General features: G+C 37.5%; 1 long non-coding RNA gene across 2 annotated transcripts; it reads left to right on the top strand.

Moving 5' to 3' along the window:
* On the top strand, positions 1–27,897 carry LOC108496131. Of its 2 annotated transcripts, none has more exons than XR_001874326.1 (4): positions 1–128; positions 11,511–11,621; positions 22,419–22,543; positions 27,647–27,897. It is a non-coding gene; the product is annotated as an uncharacterized LOC108496131 (long non-coding RNA). The 2 variants fall into 2 exon arrangements; XR_001874327.1 differs by having other exon boundaries at positions 1–178.

Below are 27,897 nucleotides of genomic sequence, written 5' to 3'. Positions count from 1 at the left end.
CAGAGCTGCAGGCCCTGCCGCCAGACTGTCGGTCAAGGCAAACCTGCCTGGCAGCCCGCCCACAGCACACCCCTGCAGCCTGTGACTGCTACAGCACAACTCCCTCTGACCTGGAAAGCACTGCCGAGGTATCCTGCCTGGGAGGGAAAACTGAGCTCCAAAATACGCGAGACTCCATGTGAGCTCCCTCTCTCTCCCTCTTCTCTCTCCTCTCTCCTGCGACTTGAACAGTGTGAACCATCAGACCTTGTACGGTAACCGTTTTTCTTTTCCTCTCTACTTCTTTCTTCTCTCCTTCTTTACTCTTTTAATCTGCTTTCTTCTTTTACTCTTTTCCTTCTCCTGAGGGTAACTTAAAAACAATGAATTGTGTTTTACTAAAGCTAGTATATTGATTTTTTTTTCCCACACTGGGAAGCTTATAAGCTTAAATCTGGAATGTAACATCCTTAAAGTGATGTTCAACAGTGTCTCTTTCAATTTGCGTGAGTTGTGTACATCAGAAAACAGCAGGTTTGTATGATAACTGGACAAATAAGAACTTTTATTCCATTCCAAGTGCATGTAAAAAGAAGGGTGAAAAAAAGGACAAATGTACTATAATAGTCAAGTTCTATGAAAGGGAAGGACAATCTCCTGAAAAGGTTGACTATCCCGAAATTAGCCTTTGCTTATTGAGGAGAGCTGTTTCTCAAAGCTTCTATACTCACTTAAGTGCCACAGGGAAGCTCTGTAGGACAGAAGTTCTCAACCAGCAAGAGGAGCCCACCATGAGACCCCAATGTTTAAGCTGTGATCAGCAAATAAGATACTCAAGTACCTCATTCAGTTCTATTTTGAATATGTATTCTCTGTAGACTCCTATTAGTAGACTAGAGTCGTCTGGGAGGAATCAGTGAACTACAAAGATGCTGGTATCAGTAATAGTGTTGGGTATGAAGAAGTGACCAAGGATAGGAAAATGAGGGAGTTTTTGGTAAGTTTGGTGATCAAGACAACTCATTATCATTAATCAACAGTGTACGCAGAGAAAATAACTGTGAGACAAGGAGGACCTCTGTGTTGCCTTTTGAAGATTGACAGTGATAATTTTAGCGTAAGCCATTTACAATGCAGTTGGAGATTCCCAATCTACAAGTTAGTAGTCCGTCACCGAAAGATGGCCTCCCCTAGAGTACAGATATGGGTGAATGCTGTTGATTTGCTTTAGAATGGAGTTAGTGTTGTCAGCTCAAACTCCTCGAAAAGGTGAGTTAACTTGGGGGCTGCTGTAGAGAATCAGGATCAATTCATCTATCCTAAACTTCTCGCTAACATAGAGGGAACTGCTTCCAGTTCCCAGCCAACAACAACCTAAGTGGGTTGATACCTGTAGCTACACAAATATTTGTCCATGCCTTGGCTCTCACTGCATATAAACCATGAAACATTTCACTCCATATATCCAGTAGCAATAGTCTTAACTACAATGTGTTTTGCAAAGAGTGCTTTAACTATGCTTAGAAGATCCAGTTATGAATAACAGCTAGTCATAACAAAATAACACCACTTTCTAAATAAAGCACTAAAGCATTAATATACATTTTGTAAACTTGCTCATATTAGGCACATCCTCTGGACCAGAGCAGATGATCCTGGGCCAGGAATATAGGCTGTAAAAGGGCAGAAGTCGTGGGATGGAAAACCCTTTAGGAAAAAGCTGTAGCTCCTTCCTTGAATTCCACCTCCAAAGAGAAAGTGGCATGGATTTGTGGGGCAAGCTTCAGAAGCCCTTACCAGCAGGCTAGAAATCCTACTAAATTTTTCAGAAACAAAACTAATTTATTTCAAGAATGAGCTTATTATTGAACATACCGGTGAATCAAGGCTGTTGTGAGTGTCCAGTGCATCTGTTTGCTAATTTTAGGTTGTAACTCAGGGCCAAAGAATGGAGTAACGTAAAGTTACAAGTAAACACCAAAAGGAATTATTTCTATCCGCATGCCATAGACATACATACCTTGGTCTGAAACAATGGGTAAAATTTCCCATTTTTCTCAAATACTGTTTCCCAGTGTATCCCATGTGTATCCATTCCTAAAAGTCAACATTCAACAATTACCTAAAATGGACATCTCCCTTTAAAATCCCTTCGTCCAAATAAAGACTATTTCATCAACTATATGCATTTATGTACATTTATTAAAGTAATTAAAATTGCTTGGGATTAACAGAACAAAATACTTAAGCTTTCAGGAGAACTAAGCTGGTAATTTATATATATTTTTCTAAACAAAATATTTATGTGAAGCTATTTCTCTAAAGGTATTTTTGGATATGTTCCCTGTATTTGAATAGTCATTCACTTTGCATTGGGTGTGATATGCTTTTTTCTGATGAAACTTGGAAGTTTTCTTTAGAAAAATGATGTGTCTTATAGATAGCATGAACTAAGCAATTTTAGCTATGGCAGAGCAATAAAAAACATTCTTACCATGGATTCATTGAAGGTGCAAGGACAAATACTAACCTTGGTGGGTTTATTACAGCACTTACTTAAAGGAAAAGAAAGGAAGAAAGGAAGGAAAGGGATTCATATTTGAATTGTCTCTCTGTCTTCATATGAGGAAGAAAATTTATAAACCTAAGTGGATACAGGTTTAGGAGTTAGATGCTGTCAATGTGTTTAAAAATGTTTTAGAAACAAAATATGAAACTAAATAACAGTTTGCACAAATTCCAGAATGTTCTTGCTCATTTTTACTAATAAAAAGATATATGGTATATGTGTATTTAGGCATAGATTCAGTCTGTTTTCATATGTACAGTGGGAACATAATTGTCTATATCAAATGTAATACAAAAAATCTTTGCCTGCCTATAGAAATAGCATAAATGCAAATCCTGTTGACTTTAAGCAAACAAGAAACCTGTTGAAACTGATGGGACTGCTCCCAGAAGAAATGCAAAAAGGATTTGGCCCAGGCACATAATTTAGAATGAGCTGAGTCCTGCGTATGCAGGTGCAAAAGGCAAATAGGAACACTCAAATATAGACACCCAGTCTATACTTCACACCTCCTCCATGCGATATGGGAATTATTGTTTACTATTTAGGGTTTTTTGGAGATGGGAGAGTGAGAAAAGGATTTAATAAATGTTTTCATGTTGAGCCAGGGAACCTGACCATCCTGTCAGTGAGAGGAAGCTGTAAAGCTCCCATGGGCCCTGCTCACTGGAATTTGTCAAGTGCTAAAAGCCTATGGGCTACGGTTTTAGATTTGTTTTCTTCAGCCCTGACTTCTAGTTGATCCCACTTTTAGAACTGATGCGCGGTATTTAGAACCTGGCACAGAGCCAGCGATATCATTAATCCTCTCTGCTAGCTCTAGCAGAGAGCAGTTCCAGGCTAGGAGCTGTCTTCCTGTCAGCACAACTTCTTAAATACCCACAAGATGGAAAAAAGGAAAATAAATGAATTATTCAGGAATAAGTTTGGTAATCAAAGGCTGAGAGATTTTATTAAAACAAGAACAAAGCTCTTGTCATCAATTAAAGCACTTTTGTCTTTATGTAAGTGCTTAACAAAAGAAATGAAGCTATTTCTAGTCCTTCCTGAAATGCATTGGGGATATCATGATGAGTATGCTGAGCATTCAGCCCCGAGTGTTGCTCTGTGCAGGTGGACACACCTGTCCCAAGTGGAACTGTCCATTCCCATCTCAACATCTGATTGCAGTACTCATTCATTATTTTAGACTCTGTTTTGGCACCAGAACAATCACCTACCCCCAAAATTTGGTCCTGCTTTTCCCTTCACCCAGGGCCAATGAACAGAAGCATCATTCTCGAAAAAGAAGCAGAACTATTTTATCATCAAGACACTAATTCTGATATCTTCTCCTGCTCAGAGCTTATTTTCTTAGTGTAAGTTAAGACCATTATGTAAAGTTGGATGTATTTTACATTTTTAGGGGAAAAATCACAATGTGCTGTTTATTTGCTGCATTTTCTATGTGTATGTGCTTGAGACTATAAGAAATAATGGGCTAGTTTATCACTATGTATATGAAATCCACAGAGTGCGCTGAGTTATTGGTTTCTGAAGGAAATAATATTATCAGGTCACCATAATGCTTAACAGTATTACATTTTAGTAGATAATTTCTGAAAAGTGCTTACTTTTGGGAAAAAAACCAACCAACCAAACAACCAATCCTGAAAGAAAAAAACCCTGGCAACAGCGCTGACTGAAAAAAATGTTTATGTTTATATCAACCCCCTCATCTAAATTATTAGACACATCACTGCTTAAAATGCAGTCACCTGACAAAACCAGTTCTAATTATTACCCCCTTGGGCTAACATTTTTCAGAGTGACTGGCTAAAGTGCACTCCAGCTCATAATTTTTATCTCTGACAGTGGAAGACATAACCTAGTTTCCTCTAATGCAAAAGTCTCTAATCTAGAGGGCAAGACCCTTTTCCATATAACACTGAAGGGAGAAAATGCAATTTGAGCACAAGGAAATTGCCCACATAGTTTGATAGTTCTACTGTTCTCATTTTTTTTTTTTACCCTGGATTAAATGTCTTGTTTTATTTTATGCTAAATTATGACCTAGCTTGGACTTGTATATATTGTTCATAATATTCTGGGAATTTTATACTGTAGAAACAAACAGATCTAGAAATGCCAACAAACAGATCTAGCTTTCTTTTAAGCCATTAAAATTTCCAAATTACCTCATAGAGGTAAGGATATTTTCTTCTTAATGGATAGTCTGTGCTTCAGCAAGTGGAAGTTGCAAACAATAAGCTTTATTCACCTCTGGGTTAATCCAGTTGTGTATCAGTACAATGTGATTGATTTCATATTGGTGTAATGCAGTAGTGAATCAGGCTCCAAGGTTTGAAAACAGAGCACTACATTAACATCTACATTTGTACCCTGACACACTGGGGAGCAGATATTGCAGATGGGCTTCATCCCAACGATGTTTCCTTGCAGCACATTTTTCACCACCGAAAATAAAATAAAAAAAAAGTCCATAACTTTGTGCTCATGAACACCACAGGGAACAAAAATTAGAAAGTCTCTTGGATAGCAAACTCCCTGAATTATACATGCACCTACCTGAATTATACATGCAATTGAGTAGTTAGATGCTTAACTACTAATATTTGCAATAGAGGGTACCTGTCAAAATCTGGGCCTCGATGTGCAAACTAACTGCTAACAGCTTCTCAGCTGAGATGAGCAGATTTACCGGTGTGCACAGAGGGGGCTGCCTCACTCCAATTAGCAGAACCCAAATGGTACAGGCTTCCCTCCCTCCTGACATCAGGGACATTGCTGCATCTGCCCCTGGCTGAGCCTGACCAGAATGATTCATGACAATGTTAGGAGAAATGAATTAACTTTTTTTTCTTTCTTTCTTTCTTTTAAATTTTGTTTTTGTTTTTGTGTTTGTTCAGTTCATATAGGCAGTGGCTGAATAATAAATTGCCCTCAATCTGATAAAGGCAAAAATGCTGAAGAGTTTCAAAGAAGTGAGTCAGGAATGCTGGAAGAGATGCTCTTTGTGCTGAGTTTTTATTAACAATTTTATTTCTCCTAGCCTGAGAACCACCTTTTCCTTTGTAGCTTGACAGCAGCTGCTTAACACCTTTTTTTCCAGCTGACAGGGCAGCAGGGTGAGCATGTTTATGGTTAGTATGCATTGCTTTTGTGAGCAGTGGGTGCGCCACTTCCCTCTTGAAAATGCATGTCACCCTCACGATGTGAACATCTTCCATCATTTTGAGGAGTACCTAGAAATACCAGTGGCAAAAGTGCAGTCCAAATCAAGGGGAACCAAACCTATCTTCTGTTAAAACCCCATTGCTGCAATGTTTATGTTTGTCCACATTCTTCAAGTTGGACTCTATTTTTTTTTTTTAATACCAATCATAGAATCAACCAGGTTGGAAAAGACCTCTGAGATCATCAAATCCAATGTTTGGCAGAGTTTTCAGTGAATTACTGTACTTTGTGCTAGTGAGTCAGTGCTGTATGAATGGTCTCCTTTGCCTTTTTTTTAAGGACAGAGAATGAATGAATGTAAGCAGGGCAAACAGGGGCCCAAGGCCATAATGACCAGAAAGCTTAAATTTGTGAAAATCAATTGGGTTCAGAGTCTTGGGCAGAGAGAATTTTTTTTTTACACTCTTGTCTGTGTACGCACATCTGTTTGCAGGATCTAGTCCTGCACTTCCACAGAACATAACAGTATTTTTTAGCATCCATGCTGCAGGCTGAAATTGCAAAAAGAACAACAGCTCTGGAGGGTGACTTTGGCTGCCTGGCTAGGGTTTCGCAGGACATGGTAAGAGCTCCTGCATGAGACAAAAAAATGTAGGATATTTGGTGGGTAGATTCTTGCCTAAATAAGTTTACCCTTTGCAATAAGAAGAGACAGATGAGATGTTGGATACTGAAGTACAAGCCTGGGTTTAGCTGAGCTGTGCAATCACAGTAAAATGGCATGTCCCCAGATATTACGCATTATTATAAGGTTTCCTTGTATTTGTGTAGTTAGTGAGGCAAGCAGGGAGATATAAAGCAAACTATTTATTTTCTACCATCAAGTATCACACCATTAGCAATTAATCTCTGAATTACCTTGGTTTTTCTTCCTGCCTGTAAGGACTTGAGCTCAAAAAACATCAGGAGAATCATTAATGGATTTCCAAGAAAACTTCTATTCTGAAACAAGCCTGTCAATAATAAACATATCTTATATTACTGCAGTCAGGCATATCAGTGATCCTTATTCCTGGCCATGGTGGACCCCTGCAAAGGTCAAAGAGTTGTTGATGTCACCCTGAACCATCAGTCCTCAGGCATCCTGCTCAGACATCTGCTTGTCAGCCTGCCCAGGGGCAGGAGAAGCTCAGCTCCTCTCAGAGGCTGTAGAAGACACATGATTAACAGCTTTTAGTCAGTCCTGGTGAGTGAAATTATAGTCAATGCGGAAAGCTTAACACCCATTCACTAAGACATCTGTCCTCCGGTTGCTGGGTTTCATAATGGTCCATTGTTTGATATAGACTAACTGATGGTTTGCCCTTCAATGTGGCAATAAATACTGAAAGATCCCTCATAGCACTGGTGTTTAAATTCAGACTGACAAATTAGCACCTGAGGGAATAATCCTACAACAGCTCTTATGCAGCCAATGAATTGGCAAGAGCTTCCAATGGGCAGGTCTCTCAAATAACCTTTGCTGAAACACAAGCTCTAAGTAGCGAAGGGCTGGAACATGCCCAAACTCCTGGGTAGAGCCACCCAACTAGGCTCATCAGGTTGACCACCAGCACTGACAGGTCTGAAGAAGAGCTGGAGGAAACCCCAGAGGCCAAGGAGTAATGCAAATTCTGTAATGCAGAACACCGTATGGGACATATCATGGAATGCACATAAAGAGGAAGAGATCCATAATCAGCAAACTTGATGCTTGGGGGGATTCCTGGTGGTGCTTGGAAAGGGCAGTGAACAGCATTTGAACCTTTTTGAGGCGAACACCACTCCTTTGCAAAGAGTGCCTACAGGCATGCAGTTGCATTGTTTTCGCCTTCCTATTCCCCTCACTTTGGGCACTGTCACACACTTCCATGGTGCCACAGACTCTCCTCACTCCCCAGTCCCACATGAGAGATGCTGCTGGTCTTCCTGCTATTTGAAGCCTAGTGCTTCTGCAGTGTGAGGTGGTCTCCTTCATGGGGGAGGACAGTTGAACAGTCCAGACCTAAAAGCTCCATGTAAATGGTTTGTTAGAAGCAAAAGATTTTGGCAAATATCCAGTATTTTATAAGACAAAAGCACACTTCTCAGGACAGTGAAAAAAACCTAGTCCTTTTTCCTTTTTGTTTTTGTGAGGGCTGTGTAGACCATAAAGGAAGAAATCTTTATAATCATTTGGGCTACAAGTGGTTTGGCAGAGTAGCTGGGAAGACGAAGTGTTTTTGAACTTAGCCTTAATGATATGCTGTTTAATGATTGCAGAAGGGAGAAGTGTGGAAAGGAGAATCTGCTGAAGTCAGTGGGAGATCTGCAGTTCACTGAAGCCAAGATTTAATCCCAAGTCTGCTGCTGACAACAATGTCATTGAACATCTAAAAAATATTATGGTATTATGTCATTGTTTAGTTGGGAACAGAGTATGTCTATGCCTCATTAGTAATTCACTATATCACCTAAACAACTTAATCGTCTGAGTTTTTCGTGTGTACTGGCAAAGAGCAGACTCAGATATTTGAAAAGGAGTAACAGTCTTATTATATTTGAACACTTACTGGAGGACACAAAATCTCTGTACTTTCCTAGGGAGTTTTTAATTTCAGCTGCACTGTTTCTGAACCATAACCCTGGCTTAGTAATTTTCAGCTTGCTACATAATGAATTTCACTGTTACAAATTTTCATACTTAAGAGTAGAAAACTGTAAGGAACTGAGAGAGGAAAGCAGTAACAGTTTATAGGCAAGTACTGTAGAATTATCATAATTCTGCAGTAGAGTTACTGTTTTGATAGCCCTTCTTTTAACCACTTACCTGCTTTCCTTAAATACAAATTACATGCATGTAAAAAGCAACCCCATGTATGTTTCATTTCCCTATTTGCTGTCCACATTCTCCTGAAAGAACTGGAAAGGTTCAGGAAGACAAGGCACAAACAGGTGCATTACATCTGACTCGCTCCAAAAGTAAGCAGAAAAAACAAAGGGAAGGCCTATGCCTTTATGATATAAACTTTTACTGACCTACATAATCCTTATTTAGGAGTGCAATGTAAATGGATTTATAACATCACACTTGCTCACTTGCATACAGACCACAGGAAACACTTCAGAGTGGTTTCTCAGTGCAATCTTGTGCACTGCAACTTTTTTTGAGCAGTCCGAACATGCCCATTAAACAAACCTGAACAGGATTCAGAAAGTGCAGGGTTCTAACACTTACCCCCGAGATCAGAGGACCACTGAGCATTCTTGTTCAATTTAAACAAAGTAAATGGCAGTTAGTATGCCCTCCCCTAATAGGCACCCCCACTGAGGACATTGTTTGAGCACCACTATGGACATGTCCCCAGTGCAGCTGGATATGTAAACAAAGACATAATCCGCCTGAAAGAATGCTCAGAGTTTGGCAGAGCTTGCTGTGTTGTTAATGTATTATGCCAAAGCAATAACAAATACATCATTTTAAAGTTTATTTGCAAGCCCTTATTAATCAAGAAATTTTCCAGAAATCACTTCTGAAGGAAGGATCTTCCAGAAAGTCACCATTTGGAGGGGAAGGTTTCCAGATTACTGTTTTTCCTAATCTGTGTCCTGTTCCTCAGAGTAAATCACAATTTAGTCCAAGTTCACTTGAGACAGAAAACACATTGCTGTTATTCAATGTAAGGGAGCCTTCTGGGTTTTTGTTTTGAATTCTCTCCATTTCCTGCAAGACCAATGAGGCTTTGGGGTGCAGTTCTTCACTAGGCTGGAGATAGTCAATGTGCTGTACCTTGGCTTACTAGCAATGAATTCAAAACATTAACAGTTATAAATTCAATATAATCATCCTGAGCATGCACAAGCCAGTATTTCCAAGCTAGGTGCTCCAAGAAAAGAAAGTAGCTTGGCAGTTTTTTCAGTTTTATTGGTTGATAGTCTAAATTTTTAAAGTTTTCCTAGAATTTTTGGTACAGTCATAAAAATGGCAGAACAAGTGACAGAAGGAGATGACATTTTGAAAATCAGATTTCCATGAGCCTTCAGTCTGACAGAATCAATGGTCTGAGGTAAAACTGTGCCCAGAGGTAGATACTGGCAAGATTTGTTATGGATGTGACTAATCAATAACAAATTCTAAATGTATTTGTTTTTTTTTTAAATAAAGCTCTCATAAATTAAGGAAGAAATTGTATTAGATGTATTTAATAAGAAAGAAGACCAAAACAGAACAGGGAAAATGATGGCTGGTTAACTTTATCATTTCATGTCTTCATTATAAACAATATTCACACTGAAGAAGATATATTTTTTTAATAGTCAATGTTAGAGGAATTATTTTTGTGGGCTTTTTTTTTTTCTTTTTTTTTTTATATTTTTATTTCTTTTTCTTTTACAGTTGGACCATATGTTCAGTATATTTTGGTGGCTCCAAATGGAATGATGTGTACATTGTGTATGCATGTGGAATTACGTATTCATTGTGCTGTGTTCAGCTCCACTTAAAAATCATTGTTAGACTTATTTTTGTGGGTAAATTTTGGCCCTTTGCAATGCTGCTACACTGGACACTGCTACAGCCATTTCACCAGGATATTGGATCCTTGGATATCCTGGATAAATTGTTACCATGCATGAACAGAATAGATGTATATACACTGAAAAACTCAAAATGCTCCTTGTTGCATGTAGGGCATTGGCTTGTCCCATCCTGTGATGAATTTACCACGTAGATTTGGTTCAGCTGACCATGTCTGGCAGGTTCCATGCCTCTGCGTGGCTACAAATCTGCACGTCAGCAGCTGCAACATTTCAGTTTATAATTTTGACACCCATTGAACTCAACAGGTCTGTGTTTAAGCAGTTTTTCAACTAAAGGGTAACGGAACCCCCATATCTACCCCTCTCAACCTAATCAGAACTATGAACTGATTAGAAAAAAAAAAAAAAGTGTAATTTCATCTAGCTTGACCCTGATTCCTTTGGTGGAGCAGTTGAGGTCCTGCTAATAGAGCTGCATATTTACTATTTCACTCTGTTTTCTACAGCTCTATGCTATGGAAAAGATTCCTGCACAAAGTGTCATTTACCTTAAAACCTTTAAGACATCAAACACTGCAGTTGCTGACTGTGCTGATATTTTCAGAGGAAAGTTCAAAATTCACTACAGTCCATGCTTTCAGACCCATTGAGGACGGACTCTCAACCTTACAGCTTGTGGTCAGGTGAAATAAAACCAGGGCAAAGCCTTTGATTTCTCAGATGTGATACCTCTGTGTGCAAAGGTGCACATGTGGTCGGGAATGGTGAGCCTCAAGTTGAGTATATAGACAGGCTTGATTTTTATAACTGTGATTTGACTGGCTGCCAGCTGACCTTGGTTCTGGATCACACCCAAAGAGCCAGGTACAAGAATTCTCTTTTGTCTATGGTGTTTTGTCTTAATTTTTGAAATCTATGGATAAAAGATACCGTTAACACTGACCACAAAATATAGATGTCCTTTTGTCACAGTCGTTCTGTGGTGACTATGAGAGGTTTATTATAGAATATTTGGTATGAGATCTCCATTATGTGATAATCAACCAAGGAGATGGCACTGGCTTAACACCAAATAGCAACATGTCTGTCATTTCAGATGCTACTGGTTTTGAGTCCAATGTTCAATTATAATAAGTTGTTATATTTAAACTTACTTATATTATAATTTTAAACTAAAGAGCTTATTATTTTTCATATCACTGACAGGTTTTTCTCTGGTTTTTTTCAGTGGTCATGGCTCCCCTTCCACCACATAAAGTCACCTTCATAACGTCACTGAGATACGAACTAGTCAAGCTGACTGAAATCTACTGATAGCTTGAAACACTGGGCTTTAATGGTATGAAATACCCCAAATATGTAAACAAACTCCTAATACAATGCTGTAAGTCCAATTTAATTATCTCAGTGCTGAAAATACTTCCATTTTGGTCAAAGAATTGAAAAAAATTGCTCAGCTGACTGTTAAATCTCGTTTTGGATCAACAACTTGAGAGAATTAGAACCACAAGTGAAGCATAAAGAACAAATATTCTTTCCTGCTTACTGCAGTTATCTGCAAGCATAGGCCTACATCTCTGCAAATTGACCCATCTCTATTTTAGAGTTGGCAAACATGATGTCTCAAAGTTAAATAGGGAAGAAAGAAAAAAGAAGTGAGAAAATGCATGTTTAAGATGTCTGTGTTTTAATGCCTTTGACCTGGAAAACCCAAAACTTAAAAAAAACCCCAAGAAGATTTAAAGTAAAAATCTGCCTTTTTTTTTTTTTACCTGAAAAAATACTCAGTGAAGTCTGAATTTATACTTTTCATCACTAAGTAATATAAAGTCAAAGAAAAATGTATATGAACCTGTTCTTTTTTGGTTTTCTTCCTTTTTCCGCCCCCCAAAATTGTATGCCAGAAACAAGGATATAAAATTTCTCTTTCTGTTTTCTGTAAAAAGCAGTGGAAGGGTCACACATGAGCCTTAGAACGATACCAAATTTCTGAAATAACAGATGCCTTTTATTGAAGTTTCCTTTATGTTAGTACCACAGAAGTGAAACAGTTAAATAATTTTGCCTTCTCTTGAAGCAATATATAACCTTTTCATTATTATACATAGCTTTCATGCATATTATTTGAAGATATAGTGATTTATCCATCTGGTTACGTATATAGTCTTGAGGTATAAACTTATATATTAGGAGTTTTAGTATATTTATGATGCATAGTCAAATGCATTTAAAAAGTAACTCATGCAATATATTAGACAGTCTTGCTCAACATATACACAGAAGCTTACGAACTGACCTAGATTTTCTGTTCTGAACTTCAAAAATAAGTGAAAACGTAAGACATTGCCAAAATCCCTAATTTCCTCTACACAGGACTTATGTTGTGAAACATTTTAGTTCTATATGAAGTAAAGACTTTTGGGGGGGGCACACTACACAAAATTAAAACGTCTATGCAATGATTACATGCAACAAAGGGAGTAGTACGGGAGAACAATGTAGTTTCTATGTATGAAAACCAAAGGACTGTTAATCAAGGTGCATATTTATTGCCTGAGTTGACCATTTCAGCAATTCAACTCTTTCTCTCAAATTCCCTGGAAAAGCCCTGTGTGTGTTTTGAAATCTTCTTGTGTAATGATGTCTGATTGCTAGATAACCTACATTTCCATAACACATATTTCCACTACTTTAGAAAATTTTATGGTTTTACAGCAGCTAATTAGTTTAAAAACTTTTTAATGTAGCTTGCATCATACTTTGTATGGTCCTAATCTGAAAAAATCTCTAGAGCACCATTTTACACATAAGTGACATTCCCCAAATCACTAAAGACTTCCAAGTGTATAAGCACTTACATTTGGACCATATGTAATGCTCAAGGATATCTAGCTTCACAGATGCTTGAAGGTTTAGGTCATGATGAAGCCTCAGGTGGGAGCTGTAACTGAGGTATTCCCTTGTTTGCCTTATGAATACAGAGAAAAAAGAAAGTAATATGGATTACCTAAGTGATAAACTAACTACATGCAATCCTGCCTGTAGAGATAATTTTGTCATGCTAATGATTTATTGATAACAGATCACTTAGATACTGCAGAAGCATTGAGACCTGTCATCCACAGGCTCTTGATGAGATGCATGGAATTTCCTAAAGCAGAAAGATTGAAGGTAAGAATTTGACATATTGCTTAGAAGCAGAGAGCCCATACCCTGCTTTTGCAGCACTGATGCTCTTTGAAACTAGCAAAACTTCATGATATAGTCTAGAACACAACATGGTCCACAAAAGAAAACAAAATTCAGCCTTAGATTGTACATGTTTTTTAACTGATGGCATATCTAACAAATTTTGGTAATGGATGTGAGAAAAGAGAAATGAGACATTCACATTTAAATTCAAGATATAAAAATACTGAGGCAGCAAAAATGCTGTTATTAAACTCCTGGCATGTCATACTTGCTGACGAAGAAAACTCGCTGAGAAATTCTTACTTACAGTGGATTAAGGGTTCTGTCACCTTTCACTGAAGCCCAGGTTAGGCATCTGTGACTTTCATCTCAACAGAAATATCTGTGAGGGCATGGAGTGGTACATTTTGCTATATGCTGAAGAGAAAGTGAAAGAGCAGAAGCAGCAGATCCTGAAAGATCTATATAATGGTCTGAAAATCCCATTTACAGTAGTCAGTGTGCAGCTCAAAAGCAGCCTCAGTGAAAGTGGTGGTTGGAGCAGTGCTTGGAAAAGTCTGTGACAAATCATAAATAATCATACTCTGAAGTAACTTGTGCAAACTACATTTGTTTCATTTTGGAAACGGTTAAAAGTAGTCAGTGATTAATGTAGTCAGGCTGGGACTTTGATGTGCCTTAATTTTGGGTGGAATGAGCAGTTGAAGAGACCTGGGCACATGGTTCAAGGTCTTTCCTTGAGTCTTTACAACAGGAACAGGAATAAAAAGTGGGTTGTTTTACATGATGTTTTAGCCTTCCTAGAGCCTCCAGCCCATGCCTTTATTCTGCTATCTCAAACATCAAAAGCTAGGACTCTTTCTGATTAATTACATAAAAAAATCACGGTTCAAAGATCACCCTGCCTAGTCTGAAAAAAACAGTGAGTAAAAGCAAATCCCTCATTTGGCACACAAAGGTCTTCGAAATCACACATATTCTTTATTCTATCTCTTTATAGGCTGTAGAACTATTTTATTTTAAGACTTGCTTGGGAATAATTGGATATACAGAGTCATTGTCTGTTCCAAGGTCCTATTTGTATAAATATATCTTGATCAAAAGGACCAACAAATGAAAAATATACCTATCTTGGTAAAATGATGATTCTTAGAGTCAGAAAATGGATGGTCACATATCAACCCAATACCTTTTTTAAACTACTTTAAAAATTTGTGAAATCAGGAATAAACAATTCAGTCTCTCAATTAATAAGCATGCGAAGTACTGCAACAAGAGGTCTGAAACCATTAAGATAAGTAAGCTATGCTGTCAAATCCCCACAAGAAATAATTTATTGGGAGTCTTTTATTCCTTCTGAATAAATCTGGCTGAGCAATCTTCCTTAAATATAAATAAACAAACAAATACACAAGGAGAACTTCCACCATACCAGCCTCCTGCTGGATTATGGCTCAACTCTATCAGCAGCTGTAGCTGGCCACAAACTGCATTTAATTGCACAGGAACATATTTGCCAGTATTTCCTATAAATAAATACATGCTTTTACTCAGTCTGCACTTTTTGGGAAATTTCTAGAGCTTTCATTTTCAAGGTTTTTTTTGTGTTCAGTGGGGTCAATTACTTTTGTCAATTTTCTCCTTTCCCCCCTCCCAGCCCAGGGCTCACAGTGACTTAGGCAAGTCTTTTACTGCTTTAAAAGAGCTAAATTGTGACAGAAATTTTAAGCTGCCAAACTAGTCTCAAGTAACTTTTCAAATTATGTTTGGATGAAAGGTCATACCTTAAAACACATGATAAACAAAAGATGCATAAATGTTCACAGATTTTAGGAAACCTGGACTTTGTGTCTCTACGACATACTATTTCTTATTTAACAAAACTTGGCATTCTCCCTAAGAATATAATTTTTTCATAGGCTGGAGAGGAGAACAGAAAGGCATGAAAGTTTAATACTTTTCTAATTTCTCATGAGATGCTTCCTATTATGGTTGTAGGGTCAGTTTAAATACCTAGGACAGCATGGCAGAAAGACAAAATGAAGATAAACAGTAGAGATTCAAAAATAGTAATTAAAAAAGCACATGAACTGTTACTGAGACAGAATAAGTCTTGTGAAAGAATGAGGCAAGATCTTGTGATGAAGGCTGGTAGTTCATCTAATAGAATCCCTTTGCATTAACTAATCAAAACTAATATCATGGATGTTGCATTGCTACTGGAATTGGCCCAGTTTGGATGGTTAGAAATCTAATTTCCATCAGTAAGATACTCATGACCTGCTTTGCTTCTCTTGATGTTTCTCTTTTCCTTGTGCTGTGTGAACAGTTTTTCTTCCACTGTACAGCTATGTTTTGGATGGCTCTCCACATAGCAAACACTTTAGTATCAACTCTTATCAGCCTTTTCCTTGCTAAGTGAAGCTAGTAAAACTCTTCTACGTTATCTTAGTCTCTTGCATGTTCATAATAGTCCTCCCATGCATTTTTACTTGCAATTGATCTTTCTTGAACAGTGGGTAACTAAATTCATAAGGGTATTATATAAAAGCTTCAGTGTATTGTTTAAGTAGACTAATTATGATGTGGTCATTAATACTTCTTTCAGCACTCTTAAGTTGGGGTTATCATAGGGAGTTTTCTTCACGGCTGCTTCATCTCAAGACCCATCCTGTGATCAACTAGCTCAGCCCCGGTGATGAATAAGTAGCTGCCTTAATGTATTTGTCTCTCAGCACATGACAGTGCATTCCTATTCTTGCCATTCTTACCACTGACTTTATTCTGGTTCTCATAGCAGAGCTTTAAGAGGGACAGTGAAAGCTAGTTGATTTAGGAAGAGAGGAAGAGAAGATAGGGACCAAGACACCTGAAACCTACTGTCTTTTTTTACTTTTTATTTTCTTTTTTCCATTTTCTCCTTTCTTCCTTTCATTTCTTCCTTTTCTTTCTCTTTCTTTCTTTCTTTTTCCTTGTATCCTACCAAGTCATATTTAATGCATTTTGCAAAATTACTACCCTAGTTTACCTTCTGAATATGGTCCAATGCTTTTACAGCTGGCATTATCCATTCTTCCTCTTTTCTTTAACTTTATACTGTTGTGAGGTCAAAAAATTCCTGCAAACATTTGAGTTAAGCTGGTGCAAGTCTGGCAGTTGTCACCAAACATGGGAGCTCGGTTGCATGCTTTCAGATTGTGCAGACTTGGCAAAGAGATTCTGCAAATCCTAGTTAAGAGACAGAAAACATCACACACTAAGAAAGCATTAACGCTTCATCCTCTTGAAAGTCTTATAGAGGATGCTTTAGTTTTGGTTCCTCTACATCAACAAAGCACTACTAATTGACAAAAGTGCAGTCTAGAGACTTAGTTGTCTTTAGAATAGAAATTTTATACTTGTAATCTCATAACTAAAATAGTTCACTAACTTTTCTAAATCTAAATATGTGCAAGTTGTGATAAAATTTTTAAAGAGAGAACTAAGGAACAGCTTATTAGTGCACAATTAATACCTACAGCAAAAAAGAATGGATAATCCAAAGAAGATATTTATTAATAAAATACTGGTATTTATATGAAAATACAAGCCAAACTAAATTCTAAAATAAAAAGTCTGTTCTGAATCCCCTTTTCCTTTAGGCTACAGTCATGGCATGTGATGGGTTACAGTTTAGAGAAAACAAAGTTGACAGTTTTTAGGGACATACCCAGTTTCTTGCTCCTTGCCTGTGCAGTGCTTGGCATGTGAGGACTCTGATGTTGCAATGCTCTTCTGGAAATAGTGGAGGATGACACCCAATTCAACTGGCTGTATTACTCACGTATTCTATGTGTGCACTAAGGTGAAACGACAGAAAACCAAGCAGATAGGAATAAGGAAAGTTCATAATTTGCACTTTTTATGTTAGAGGTTTCCATGCTGAAGGTATATGGGCACAAACAAACTTGACATTTTAAGTAAGCATTTTTCTGGCTTTTTAGCCCAGAACAATAGGCCATAGCCTTAACCTTTGATATCCGATACATAAATAATCTGGGAGTTCTTTCCTTCTAAAAGATGCACTAATTTAAATTTCTTCCACAAGCCCATCATTCATGTTTCCCCATCAAAGGGTCTGGTCTTAGAGCTGCTATCTTGTTATATTGCTCAATGAAAAAAATTAAAACTTTTTATAATAAATATCAAGTAGGTAGCAAAATTGTCTTTGACTTTTCTTAAGAGTCATAATATTGACTTCACAAATTAAATAGAGCCATTAATGCACACCCTGGAATAGATTTTCAATACTTGAACAGAATCATCATATAGAGAAATGTTTTATGACACCCAGGATATTTCCTAGTGAAGAGAAGAAAGAATAATATATAGAGAAAAAAAAGGAAGCAATTATGTATGGAGATTTAAATAAATTGTTGGGGTTTTATTTTGTCTAAGTAATCCACAGTACTGTGGTTTGTTTCATTCTTTCCTTCAAACTTTTTTATCTGAAAATATGTATCTGAATTAAAACAAAATTATGAACTCATTTCTACTAAACCCACAATCAGCATCCAGCCTAAACTCCTCCCTTTCTTCTCTGCTAACTCCTCCCTCTCCTCTCTCCTTCCCTATGAAGGTTATTGTAAGATTTCCACATGAAGTCATAGCTAGGAAGCAAGAATTTTATGTGAGCTTGTGACAAATTGAAATAAAATGTGCAACGTAGCTGCCTCATGTTGCAACAGTTGAAACAGTGTTAGCTAAGGTAGGAAATTTTACAGAGCCTCTCTATAATATATATACCTTTATTTCTGCTGTTTCTATGTCCCATTGAGACTACACTGTTTATTGTGCTTCTGTATACATTGATTCTACCTGAGTACGTAGGTGTCAAGGGAATGAAAACGCTGCAAGGCCAAAGTCTGTTCCTTGATAATACGTTTCACAGTTGCTCAAGTGCAATTTTGTTGAATTAATTATGGTAAATGAGACCATAGCACTAACGCTTTTTTTTCCCTCAACCTGCTGTATTTTAATGTCACTGCATTGCTGCACATCCAAGTCTACCATTCAGGCATTCAGACATTAGCATTGTTTCCATGTGGGAGGTAACACTGAGGCAGAGGCCTCCTCTTGCTTTTACATGTGTTATAGATGAAGAATGAGTCAAAGCTTCTCAGTCTCCATTGTCTCTGATCTGTATTTGAGAGACAGCACAACACATAAGAGAGTATACAACAACTTCTCCAAGGACTTTTCCATCCTCCTTGATAGAGTAACTAACACCTCTTCAGAAAAAAAACAAAAGAAAATGAAGAAAAATCCCCAATTCTGCCTGGCAAAGGCTATGATGGCTAACAGGTGGCAATTAAACACTAGTAGAGTGTGTCCACTTCCCATCTTCCTTAAGACTCACTAAGCAGAGTTTCAAATAGCAATACTCAATCTGTGAACTGACATATCTTGAAATTATACTGATTGGTACTTCCACCTGTATCTGAAAACATTAACTCAGAGAATTTTCAGCCTCTGCATCATATAATCAACACCTTGTTCAACGAATTTAAAAGAAATCTTCAATAGATTTTTCTATTTAAGTTATTTATTAATTTAATTCCTGTTAAAAAGTGACTCAGATCTATTCCAGTTGCACTCAATGTCTCCTCTACTTATGATAAATCCCATCTGTATAAACACACCTGTGTGAGAGAAACAGCACACAGAGGTCTACAGATGTTAGATAAAGTGTAAAAGAAAATATTTCAGGTGGGTTTTATCTTGATGGTCTTAACAGCTATATTGCTCTCTCAAGATAGATGCTTTGTTGCCATTGTTTCTGTAAGAGAGGCCTGTTTCTAGTCAGCTTTTGTTATACATACATACCCTCACATTATTTATTTGACCTTTTGGTAAATTCTTGACACTGTGCAGGATCAAGCTGTGTTGTTTTTTTTTTTTTTTTTTTTTTTTTTTTTTTTTTTTTTTTTTTTTTTTTTTTTTTTTTTTTTTTTTTTTTTTTTTTAAACAAGGCTTTTCCTTTTTTTTTGGAAAAAAAAAAAAAGATGTATCTGATCTTGCTTCCTATCTCAGAGCAGGGAGAAAAAGAAAGTCTCAAATTCCCAGTCTTTGCAGCAAATAAGATCCAGAAATGTAAAACACCTGATCGGCATAGAATAATATTTAGTAAAGACTCTTGTTCGCCATAACCTAAATACATCCTGATAAGATTGAGGTGCATGGCTCTCAGATAAGCCAGGCATGCAAATATATGAGATACAGATGCTTGTTATGGCTACACACCAGGGAAGGGAGTTACAGCTATGAATATTCATACCGTTATGTCATCTGAAGATGGCCACCCTGCCCTCCTGCTGCAGGGAGTTCTGGGGGGGCAGAGTTTGCCATGGGTTAAAGTTGTTCTGGGGTCTCAGCTGCCACCAGAAACAGTCCCTGCCTGGCTGAGACAGCAAAAAAAGCTGCACTGCCCTAGTCACCATGCTGACACAGTTGCCCACTGCTGGAGTGCTGCTTCAGGCATCACCGCTGCTGTCAGTGCCACTGCTGCTGCTGCCTGCCCGGGGTTCCTGCACCAGACTGCTGCTGGAGCAGCACCACAGCACAGCTGCCATTTGCCTGCCACTCACCCACCACTCACTTGCCATATGAAACCACTGCCTGTGCTGGGATCACCGAATGGAAGAGACTGAAAGTGAAACGAATTGCTACCGCCCACAGCCCAGCCAAGCCAGGTGGGACAACAGGTGGCAGGGAACAAAGAGAGTGTAAAGTGGTACATCACTGCAGTTGAGACCTGAACCTATCTGAGTGGCATGGAGGGGCCATTTTGGTAGTGTGGCTCCTTGTGATCTGCACACTTTTCCTGGGTTTTTGCTTTTGCCCCTTTCTCCCCTTGTTTTCTTTTGTTTCGGTGGATGGGAGTAGTTGTCAGGGATGACCTTCTGCCATTCTTTTTCCCCTTTTTTCCTGTGGGACCATGTGATGTGGTGAACTCCCTTTTTTGTGGGTAAGCCATTTCCCTTTTACCTTTGTAGTGATGCTATTTTCTTTTATCTTGTTAGTAAACCATTATTTTTTCACCTATAACTTTCTTGCATTTTTTGTCTCTCTATATTTTGGGTGGGTGGGGGGGTGTAATAGGGAATAAAAAGGCGAGGGAGTTCATTTTATTGGCAATATTTGTCTTTAAACCACAACAATGGGCAGTTGTCTGTGGAGACAAATAGGTGAATTTAACACTCAGGGTATGAGAGTTGGGAAGGACTTAGTTTAATAAAAGAGGTTTCTGATGTAGAAGATAATTTGAATTTTGTGTCAAAAAACACTTTGCATTTTATCTCTATACTCACATTGCTTTGTTACTTCCTTTCAGGATCACTTTTGGATAGCCTCTATTCAAGATTTTATCCAATAATTTGCAAGATAGCAGAGGTTTCTCTTTCTAGTAAAGTTCAAGTAGCGATTGCTGCATCTTTCTGCTAGTGAACAGCATAGTAAACAGCTTAAAAATCTCACAGCTATGGAAAGACTGCAGTTCTCCCATGGCCATTGTAGGTCCTTGAGAACCTTAATTTGTATTATGAATGGTATATAATACATGGAATATAATTATTGCATCATGGCAACTTCTATTGAAACAGTTCACTGGCACTGGTAAGGCAAAAAAATTGTTTTTAAGAAGCTCTGTTCCTGCTTAAGGCTAGGCAGATGCTCATAGGAAATAACAAACTTTTTTAAAGGACAGAAGAAGAAGTCAACAAAAGTCAGGAAACCAAGGTAATACTTTTCTGTTTCCTAGTGTAATTCTTAGACAGAACTGCATATTTAACGTAGCAAAACCCAAAAAAATTAGTCTAAAATCTATTTTGTAGAAATTATTTTTCATATTAGGCATTTATGGACCATGAGGAGAGGCTGAGGGAGCTAGGGCTGTTCAGCCTGGAGAAGAGGAGGCTCAGGGGAGACCTCATCACTCTCTACAACTCCCTGAAAGGAGGTTGTAGCCAGCTGGGGGTTGGTCTCTTTTCCCAGGCAACCATCAGCAAGACAAGAGGGCATGGTCTTAAGCTGTGCCAGGGGAGGTTTAGGTTAGATGTTAGAAAGAATTTCTTTACAAAGAGGGTGATCAGACATTGGAATGGGCTGCCCAGGGAAGTAGTGGATTCTCTGTCCCTGGAGATTTTTAAAAAGAGACTGGATGTGGCACTCAGTGCCATGGTCCAGTAACCGCAGCGGTAGTGGATCAAGGGTTGGATTTGATGATCTCGGAGGTCCCTTCCAACCCAGCTGATTCTGTGATTCTATTTTGCATCTAGGATTAAGACCTGGAACTAGATTTATTGTGGAAAATTTGTTTTGAGCAAACTCATATAATTTGAGGATTTGAGTTTTCATAAATTTTTATTAACTTATTGGTCTCAGACTTCAAGTAAAAATGAATAATTCACTTGTATTCAGCCTTTCTCTGAGGAGTTTCATATCCAGAAATGCAAGATGATCCAGTGAATATTGACGAAAATTAACTATAAGATTGAACTTTCAACACATCTATCGAACTGTGTAATTAGAAGTTTTGGACATATTGAGTTCATTTTTGCAATTAACTATGCAAATCTTCTCTACAAACTTTCCTGTAATGTGCTTTGTGCCAAAAGAAAATAAAAGGTCATTCTGAGCAAGAACAGGCTAAGGTGTTGAAACACATCAGACAGCTGATATTTCTTGAAAAAGCTGAGAAATGGAGGTTTATTACTCATCTCCAGTTCCCATGCTTACCATCAATGTGCAACTTACGTGAAAAAGCTAATATTACAAAGCTTAACCTTAGTTTTCTACTGTGACCTTCTTGTATCTCTTTTTCCTATCTATCTGTCTTATAAATACTGAAGTGTATGGGTGGACATAGAGGTTAAGTGAATGTTAACCATTAACTCTCTTATTTTAGAAAAGTATTCTGAATTCCTGTTACCACATAAAGAATCACCAAACCAGGACAAAGCCAGATTTCCTTCCCCACATTTTCATATGGGGAAAATATAGGAAAAGAGTCGGAAGAGAAAATTCCTGAAGGTAATGTGGGAGACCATGATTTGAGTGCTTTTGTGATTATGAAAATGGCTCTTCATCTTCAGTAAAAACATTTGCTTTTTTAGAGTTGTTGAACACCTAGATTTTTCACTAACCTTAGTAGGAGCTGAAAGAATCCAGGCCCTTTCAAAGTCAATACCATAAGAGTACAATACCCTCTAGAGGAATGGAAAGCAACATGCATACATGTTATACATGTTATACACTATTATTGAGTATTTCATGTCTGGCATTAGCTTTGTTCTGAATAAATATTTTTTTTATTCATTTCTGAACTCAATAGTAACTAATAGTGATTGAAATTATTATATTACCCTAAATACCTTCCTCCCACCCCCACCCTTTTCTTTTTAATTTGCTAAAAGTGGCAGAGATTCTTTTGCACTGGAAATACCAGACAGTGATTTTCTAAACTACCCATGATTGCTTCTTTTTTTCTTCACAGCATTTAATTCATTCCTTTTTGATGGGCTTAACTGTCTTGTTACCACTCATTCTCTATATGATCAGCTTGGACTTCTAAGATTGGTATCCTGCTCTCCTGTGAAAAAAATAACCTACAGTTTCAAAATTGTAGCTCTTTTACCTCCAAACTCCATTATCTTTCCCACTGATATTTTTCTTAACCTCAAGAGTGATTTCTCTTGAGATATGTGAAACTGCACAATCACAGCCAACATAAAGCCAGAGGCATACTCCCTTCTAAGAAAATACTATCTCATTTTTTTCAATCTTCTCCATCTTTCCATATTGCCCATTTTTCCTGCCATGTAATTATTGTGCTTTACCTGTTCTGCAGAGCATTTAAATATCTTGTACACAGCTGGGTCTGAATTCTTCTTGTCCAGCAAGTTCAAGAGATAAGATTTTCGCACAGACCTGTGCTTCTGCACAGATACTAACAGGAATTTCATTGAGGCTCTAAGTCCTTGGTGCTTGACAAAGGTTGGGGCCGTGGCAGCAGCAGAATTATCTGGCTAAGGATTAACTCTTCAAGAATGATTTTAAATTTACAAACCTATAAAACACCTGTGAAAACACACATGGAATTCAAGCCTGGCACTCTGGAGATGCAGCTCTTCTGCACAACTTCTATATTTCCCTCCACGAGCTTATTAGCTCCTCAGACAGAGCCCACTGTGGTCTCTGAATTCACACCTGTTGTTTAGTGCACCCAGATAAAATATGGTCTAATGTTCTCTGATTAAGGAAAAAATTTACTAGCTATATCCTTGCAATGTTTAGCAATACCCTTGACACTAAAGGGAAAAAAAGGATTATGTGAATCCACATTTGATGGGACTAGGCCAGATCATTTAAAAAGCAGAAAAGAGAAAGTCAAATGATCTGGTAAGGTAGAACACTAACATTAATATTATTTATGTAGGGTTGAATATATTCTAGATGAAGAATGTTATGCTACTATGACAGTAGTCATCCACCTCTATTTTTAAAAAAAGAGAGAAAGGAAGGAGTTCCTGAAAGACCAGTGCACAGATTCAGAACTAGTTTATTTTTCATAAGGAAACATCACATTTTCTACCTTTATGTTATTTGTCAAATTCCTTTTAACTTAATTGCTAAATGTTGAGGAGGATCAGGAGAACATTTATTGAATCTGTGACTATGAGTACCACTGACACTGTAATATAGGTGTTTGCCTTTTGTTCATTACAATAAGCATCAGCAAAGGAAGTATTGCATGCAATGTTTTGGAAAGAAAACAGGGTGTCAGCGTGATAGGTTACACACAAACCAATGATTGTTTGCTTGGAATGGTCTGTCTAATTTCTGATTATGCTGATGTTGTATATTTGATTATAGCACAACTCTTGAGCTATTCTTAAGGTTTCTTTACAGTTCCAAGTAATGGAGACACCAGCATTTTCCTCAGAAGTGCAGAACTGTGCCTGTAGTATAGTAGTGCATGAAAATACTGTTTTTGATTTTAACTCCTACATCCCAAGTTCCAAAAAATGGCATTAATGAAAGAACTATTTCAGTTTGTAGAGTTTTTTATACTTCAGTAGAATTGAATGTGCAAGAAAAACATCATTCAGCTCTCTTTTTGCTTGAGAGCAAACTAATGATTTTCAGGAATGCATCCTGAAATCTCAAGACAGTACCAAAAGCCTGATAAGTTTTGGGCAAACATTTGTTGTTGAAGCCTGCCCAGCTTCAGCAAGAGTAAATGGCTGACTAATAATGTACTGAAGATGTCTTTCCAGACCAGCTGAGATACAATTAAGGTCAGTCTCATTTTCCTTCCTCCTCTTCTCAAGAGAAAGGAAAGAAGGGACAACAACCTGATTCATGATTCTGTCCTGCCACTACTGGCACCACAGCATGGCAATTGTGTTGGAAAAAGTTCAGCTCATATTTAATTGCAGTTATGACAACAAAATTAAACTGCTATTTCTAGCATAGGTTTCCCTCTTCACCCCAGTGGCTCAGTTGATACACCTCTGATGGAATAGGAGTGTCACTGGCTGCCCACTTGTTTCCTGATATGTGGTTTTTCTCATCTCTTTTTCTGTCTCTAGAAGTGTTTCTGGATTTCAGGATTGTGATAGGCTAAATGGATCGGATGCCTTTATAGCAGATAGCTGGCATTTAATCTCAGGCATGTTGGTACATACCAGAGGCTGCTAAAAATCTACATCACCTCTCCCATCCCAGTGTGACAGAGCAAAGCTGGTCAAGACAGTGAATTCCATCTGGAGTTTTAATGTGGCGGGTGTGGAAAAAGCAGGCGTTTCTGATGGTCTGACCTTCTTCTATGAAAGCGGAAGGGCCATGTTGACCACTGGGAAATGCATGGAAACAAAATTTCTACTTAGTTCAATCTGTTTCATGTGTGTTTTCTGTAAAGTTTAACTTCAAAATGTAGTCTTGCTGTGGTGCCTGTGTTGCAGATGTCTGCATGTGCATCCATGGTAATTTAAAATAGAAGTCATGGTTTCCTAATAAAGATCTGGATAACATTAAACCAGAAGATAAATATTGATTCGTATTTTATCATATAATATTCTTCCATATGCTAGAAATTTGAAGTTTTCATCTCAAATCCATATAGGAGTTAAATTTGACCCCTAAGTTTCAGCTTAGTGCAAAGAGCAAGTAAATGCTGGAAATCAGGATTTGTAATGGCTAACCCAAACCATCCTTAACTACCTACACCTCTATAATGTCCTATACTGGCTATGCAACTGTAGAAACAGACTTAAAGAAGTAATCTGTCCTTTTAGCTAATAATATCAAAATGAGACCTTTTTCTTCACTTTGCCTGGACCTCTAACCTTTAAAGGTGAGTTAGACAGCTGCAGAAAACCTGATCTCATTTTCTGCCCCTGGCAAGATTTTTTCAAGTTCATCTTCTTTTTTTTCCCTTCTCTCAAAATCTGATGAAAAAATGAAATGTCATGAAAACAGGCTCTGAGGCTAAAAAACCCTCTGTCTGTCTCTGTGACAGATGTCAGTTTGAAAGGTTTCAGGTCACCTGTCAGAACTATGTCAGTATGATCCATACAAACATCTACTCAACCTCTAACACTGAGTTCTGCTTTTTAAAATACCCCTTGAAAAAGAATCAAATGATTTCAAGTCACTGCCTTTTCCCCTTTCTTTTAACTCTGATTAATGAGCCAAACTCTTAGGAAAAAAAAAGGTGGGGGGAAAGGAAGAAAGAGCCTTTAAGAAAGGACAGTTTGACCTTTTTGCGCCCCTGGCTGTGAACCAATCAGGATTCTCGTAATCCAAACACAGATGCCTGGAGCTAAACAAATACTATACTTGTGAACAAGAATTCAGTTTGCTGTCAAAATACAATGATGAGCACCAAAGTGCTGCTCTTAATAAAAATACCCTGAATTAAATGAAAATGTTTTTAATTAATAAAGGGAGTATAATGAGTAATGTCATACATCACTAATCATTTGGAAACAAACACATTGAGATATTTATGCATATATGTTACTTATGTACATTTAAACTGCAGTACCTCATCTCTACATGAGACATAATCCCATAATATTTTATGCCACCAGAAACACTGCTCATCTAATGCTGCAATTCAGTATTTTGTAATGATTAATTAAGAGGCTTGAATGTTATTTTGTTCCTAGCTTAGTGTCATAATGTTTGCATTATTTCTCACATGTGTGATCTGCCCTTTTAAAGACTAAGCCTCTGTTTTGTTAAAAAATTTAATTGCAGTATTAAAGGGAAGATCCCAGCTGCATGACAGTTTTCATCAGCATGTTAATAGTCTACCAAATAGATATGATTAGAGCTTTCTCCCAATTTCTATTTCATATGTCCCACATACTTCTTATCAAGTATTTTCTTGATGTCAGTGGGCATATTTTTGCATGTTTCTTAAAAATCTGTAATGTCAGGTTTAAGGTCCAATATCACAGTTGCAAAAAAAGATCCGGACATCAGATTGATACATCACAGATTCACCAGATACAAATTTAAATGTAATCACAAAGTAATTCAGTACTATTGTGGTTTTTTTTTTTTTCAGAGCTAAATATGTCATTTAATTCATGTATGAAACTGGTGAGAAAACATAGGTGGTGTTTTTATGGTATCTTTCTGCAGAACACTCTCATCAGGTGTAGAATTTTATTTTTTAACATTTTTCCAGTAAATATTTATGTGCCATTGCTCACTAAATGTCCATAATGTTTCCTTTTTCTCATATGTGCCTACAGAAAATGTGGAAACAAATTACAACATATTTGAGTTCCTCTTTTTTTTTTTTTTTTAATAATTAATGATGGCACTGTGCCACTCACCAGGGTATAATTTCATTAAGATTAAAACTGAGTCATATGACAAGAAAACAGTCAGTTTGGTATCAAAGCTCTTACAAAACAAGTATCAGCTTCATTTTGGGCAGTCCTAAAGAGACTTGAGAACAGTTGGAGACAAAACCATCCACAGAAAACTATTGTATTTTTTAGATGAATATAACCACAAGCATCCTGAAATACTTAACTGTGGCTAATCTCTTAGTGAGTCGTGTTTACACTGGTTTTCTCACTTTAATGTCAAATTCTTCCTTTTTTATTTTTCCAGTTGAACATTATTGTTTAATATAATCACAGAGTGGAAATGAAGAAATTTACATGTCATATTAAACTGCGAGGTGAACAGTATGATTATTTCAAAGCTCTGATGGGAATGGACAGTTTCACTGAAAACCTGCCAGCTGCGCAATTTTTCTGGTCACAGTGGACATGATGAAGACTGGACCATGACCGAACACCTTCTTTAATACTTACTGATGTAACTCCAAGTCCACCTTGCAAATGAGGGTTAACCACTTC

The sequence above is a fragment of the Lepidothrix coronata genome, unplaced genomic scaffold, assembly GCF_001604755.1.
Source record: "Lepidothrix coronata isolate B3197 unplaced genomic scaffold, Lepidothrix_coronata-1.0 Scaffold37, whole genome shotgun sequence".
In the NCBI taxonomy this organism is placed as follows: Eukaryota; Metazoa; Chordata; class Aves; order Passeriformes; family Pipridae; genus Lepidothrix; species Lepidothrix coronata.
This window is presented reverse-complemented; position numbering and strand designations above follow the sequence as displayed.